Source organism: Mustela nigripes, chromosome X, assembly GCF_022355385.1.
Source record: "Mustela nigripes isolate SB6536 chromosome X, MUSNIG.SB6536, whole genome shotgun sequence".
In the NCBI taxonomy this organism is placed as follows: Eukaryota; Metazoa; Chordata; class Mammalia; order Carnivora; family Mustelidae; genus Mustela; species Mustela nigripes.
This window is the reverse complement of record NC_081575.1, coordinates 108,826,407-108,831,552: the sequence shown is the minus strand read 5'-3', so window position 1 is coordinate 108,831,552 and position 5,146 is coordinate 108,826,407. Positions and strand designations below refer to the sequence as shown.

General features: G+C 38.4%; 1 pseudogene; it reads left to right on the top strand.

Moving 5' to 3' along the window:
* The first annotated feature begins 3,580 nt into the window (after positions 1–3,580).
* Positions 3,581–4,274, top strand: LOC132007212 (protein N-lysine methyltransferase METTL21D-like; annotated as a pseudogene).
* The last annotated feature ends 872 nt before the right edge of the window (positions 4,275–5,146 follow it).

The window sequence follows — 5,146 nt, the reverse complement described above, 5'->3', positions numbered from 1 at the left end:
AGTTGGATTTTTTGGCTTCTTGCACTGACAGCTCTTTATACATTCTAAATACAAGTCCTTTGTTGGACAGGTGGTGAGCAAGCCGTTTGTTCCAGCCTGTAACCTATCTTTTCATCCTCTTCACAGGGTTTTTCACAGACAAAAGTTTTTAATTCTGAGGAAATCTAATTGATCAATTTCTTCCTTAATGTTCTCTTGGTGTGATATCTAAGAACTCTTTGCCTAGCCTAGTTCCTGAAGATTTTCTCCCGTTTAATGCTAAAACTTTTAGTTATATGTTTTCCACTTAAATCCCTGATCCATTTTGAGATAAATTTTTTTACAAGGTCTAAGACTGAGGTTAAAGTTCTTTTTTTTTTTTTCAGGTCTGTGGATGTTCAGTTCTTTCAGCTGAAGGCTATACTTCCTCCACTGAATCACTTGTGTCTTTTTGTCAAAAATCAGTAGGGCATATTTGTGTGAGACTGTTTCTGGGTTCTCTATTCTGTGTCACTGGCTTATGTGTCTGTCTCTACACCAATATCACACTGTCTTGATTGTTAGAGCTACTACACTAAGTCATAACATAGTCCTAGAAGTCCTGCTACCTTGCTCTTTTTCAAAATCATTTTAACTGTTCTAGGTCCTTTGATTTTCCATAAACATTTTAAAACAAGTGAAAAAAAACTTTCCTGGGATTTTTGATAGGAATTACCCTACTGATAGATTAATTTGGAGAGAATTAACATCTTCACCTTGTTGACTCTTCCAATTCACAAACACAGTATAACTTTATTATTTATTTAGATCTTCTTCAAATACTTTCATCAACTTTTTGTAGTTTCAGCACATATATCCTGTGTGTGTTTTGCTAGATTTATATCTAAGTAGCTCAATTATTTTAGGAGTGATTGTAAATGGAATTGTGCTTTTAATTTGGGTTTCCATATGTTCATTGCTAGGAAATAGAAAAATTAATTTTTTTAAAGATTTTATTTATTTATTTGACAGAGAGAAATCACAAGTAGATGGAGAAGCAGGCAGAGAGAGAGAGAGAGAGAGGGAAGCAGGCTCCCTGCTGAGCAGAGAGCCCGATGCGGGGCTCGATCCCAGGACCCTGAGATCATGACCTGAGCCGAAGGCAGCGCCCTAACCCACTGAGCCACCCAGGCACCCCGAAAAATTAATTTTTATGTGTTCATTTTTCTATCCTGTGACCTTGCTGAATTCACTTATTAGTTCCAGAAATTATTTTGTATATTCTTGGGATGTTCTATGAGAGAATCATGTCATCTGCAAACAGGGACAGTTTTATTCTTCCTTTCCAATTCCTATGTCTTTTACTACTCTTCTCAGCATTGCACTGGCTGGGACTGCCAGTAGTGCGGTAACAGCAGATTATCCTCAGTTTATTCTCATCCTCAGGAAGAAAGCATTCAGCCTTTCACCATTTAGTATAATATTGATATAGGGTTTTTGTTTTTTTGTAGATGCTATTTATTAAGCTAGGGAAATCCCCCTCAATTCCTACTTTGCTGAGAGTTTTTATCATGAATGGATGTTGAATTTTGTCACATGTTTTCTTCTGCATCAATTGATATGCTTATGTGATTTCTTTTCTCCTGTAGCTTGTTGATATGGTGGATTACATTAACTGATTTTCAAACACTGAAGCTACCATCATACCTAGAATGAACCCCTCTTGCTCATGGTACATAGTTCATGTTGCTGGATTTGTTTTGCTAATACTTTGTTGTGGATTTTTCTGTTTCTGCTCTTAAGGGGAACTGGTCTGTAGTTACTTTTGTACTGTTGGTTTTGGTACCAAGGTTTTGGTACCAAGGTAATACTGGCCGTAAAATGAATTAAGAGGCATTCCCTCCTCTTCTATTTTCTTGAAAAAATTATGTAGAATTGGCAAAATTGAACTACTGGGACTTCATCCAGATAAAAAGCTTTTGCACAGCAAAGGAAACAGTCAACAAAACCAAAAGACAATGAACAGAATGGGAGAAGATATTCATAAATGACACTACAAATAAAGGGCTAGTATCCAAAAATCTATAAAGAACTTAACAAACTCAATACCCAAAGAACAAATAATCCAATCAAGAAAGGGGCAGAAGACATGAATAGACATTTCTGCAAAGAAGACATCCAAACAGCCAACAGACACATGAAAAAGTGCTCAACATCAAATAATCCAATCAAAAAATGGGCAGAAAACATGAATAGACATTTCCGCAAAGACATCCAAACAGCCAACAGACAAATGAAAAAGTGCTCAACATCACTTGCCATCAGGGAAATACAAATCAAAACCACAATGAGATACTACCTCACACCAGTCAGAATGGCTAAAATTAACAAGTCAGGAAATGACAGATGTTGGCAAGAATGCAGAGAAAGGGGAACCCTCCTACACTGTTGGTGGGAATGCAAGCTGGTGCAGCCACTCTGGAAAACAGTATGGAGGTTCCTCAAAAAGTTAGAGCTACCCTACAACCCAGCAAGCACACTACTGGATATTTACCCCAAGATACAAATGTAGCAATACAAAGGGGCATGTGCACCCCAATGTTTATAGTAGCAATGTCCATAGAAGCCAAACTACAGAGAGAACCCAGATGTCCATCAACAGATGAATGTATAAAGAAGATGTGGTGTACACACACACACACACACACAGAGGAATATTATGCGGCCATCAAAAAATGAAATCTTGCCATTTGCAACAATGTGGATGGAACTAGAGGGTATTATGCTAAGCAAAACAAGTCAATCAGAGAAAGACAATTATCATATGATCTCACTGATAGATGGAATTTGAGAAACAAGGCAGAGGATCATAGGGGAAGAGAGGAAAAAAATGAAACAAGATGAAACCCGAGAGGGAGACAAACCATAAGAGACTCTTAATCTCAGGAAACAAACTGAGGGTTGCCGGAAGGGAGGGGGGTTGGAAAGTTGGGGGGGCTGGGTGATGGACATTGGGGAGGTATGTGCTATGGTGAGTGCTGTGAATTGTGTAAGACTGATGAATCACAGACTGGTATCCCTGAAACAAATAATACATTACATGTTAATAAAAATAAATGAATTAAAATTTTTTTAAAAAATGAACTAACAGGGGCGCCTGGGTGGCTCAGTGGGTTAAAGCCTCTGCCTTTGGCTCAGGTCATGATCCCAGGGTCCTGGGATCGAGCCCCGCATCGGACTCTCTGCTCAGCAGGGAGCCTGCTTCCCTTCCTCTCTCTCTGCCTGCCTCTCTGCCTACTTGTGATATCTGTCAAATAAATAAAATATTGAAAAAATTTAAAAAAATGAACTAACATACTCTCACCATACAATCCAGCAACCAGCCTCCTTGGCATTTACTCAAAGTAGTTGAAAACTTATAGTCACACAAAATCCTGTACACACACACAGATGTTTATAGCAGCTTTATTCGGAACTGCCAAAACTTGGAAGCAAACAACAGGTCCTCCAGTAAGCGAATGGATAAATAGTCTGTGGCACAGGCAGATAAGGGAATATTAAGTGCTAAAAAGCAATGAGTTCTCAAGCCACCGAAGAGAAATGGAGGGATCTTGGTGCAGTAATGGCGGCTACTCTGGAGTCCTCTGTGGAGGACCCAAGACAGAACTTTGTTCAAGTTTTGGAAAAGCAAGGATGGCACTACTATGGCTCCTTTGGAAAAGGAGCACTATGGCTACAGCGGTGTGGGCCGTGTTGTTTGGGATGCTGCCATTGCCCATTCTAGAAATGCCTGGGGTTTTCTGGCGATGGGGCACACAGTCTGAGCCAGCAGTCAGGGCTGGAGCTGGGCTCCAGGACTGTGGCTGTGGGATTCATGGTTGCTACTCTCGGGGCTGATGTTGTGGTCACATATCTGGAGGAATTGCAAGATTTGCTGAAGATAAATATTAATATGAACAAGCATCTTGTCACTAGTTCTGTTCAAGCCAAAGTTCTGAAATGGGGGGAAGAAACAGAAGACTTTCCTTCTCCGTCAGACTTCATACTGATGGCCAACAGCATATACTATGAAAGTCTTTGGAGCCATTGTTGAAAACTCCAAAAGGTCTTAGTGAATATGAGACTTGAATTATATGTTGTTATGAACAATGAACAAGGAGGAAAAAAATCCAGAAACTGAGAAAAAATAATTTGAGCTCTTCCAGCTAGACTTTGACTTTGAAAAAATTCCTTTAGAGAAACATGATGAAGAATATTAAAAGGAAGATATTCATATTTTATACATCAGAATGAAAAAATCAAAATCTCCATTGTGAAATCTTTAGTCATCTTATCCATGCCTCTAACAACCTGGGTGAGCTTAAGATGTGAATGGAGCATGTAAATACAGCAGGGGAAGATTGCGTTCACAGATTTTTCCAGCATGTCCAAAGAGATTTGATATATAACTGACAACCACCATGGGCTACCTGCAATTTGAAAAATGATTACTGCCTGCCTGCCAATGGGCCTGAAATCCAACTTAGTTCATTTGTAGCTCAGCATCAAGCTCTGTTTAAAAGAAAATTGTGTATCAGTCACTCCTCAAATGAAAATAGGGGTTGAGGTTTGCCTAAATTCTGCCAGAAATAAACAGTGAGGTGGCATGGTTGGCGTGGCATTATTGTCAGGAAAGTAGAGATGAATTGATCCAATTTCTAAACAGAGACATCTATTACTATGTAATTCTGTTTAAGTTGCAACTAGTAAAATTTAGTTGTCTTCAAGATCAATAAATCTTAAAAGTTGGTTTTTATTTTAATATAACTATGCAGTAGTTTTCATCATGTATATTTTCTACTTCATTGCTATTATTAGGATCGCTTTATTCGTTAAATGTTCTTTTTTAAAAACCCGAAAATACTGTTTTTTATTCTTCTATTAGCCAAAGATTTAGTCTTTTCCTCCAACATACATGTCTATGTGAGTTAGATAGTAAATTATACTGTAATGAGTTGGTAGGAATGAAAGTAAGAAATCAGGAGGGGGAAAAGGTATCTTTACAAACTCTTCCATTTGAGAATGGAGCAAGAATAAAAATCCATTTTCAGGCTTGTGCGGTTATGTGGCTCTTACACTTTTCTTTGCATACATCTTCCAGGAAAATGGCTAAAATCACCAGGGTTTATATGAAGCAGAGAAATGTTTT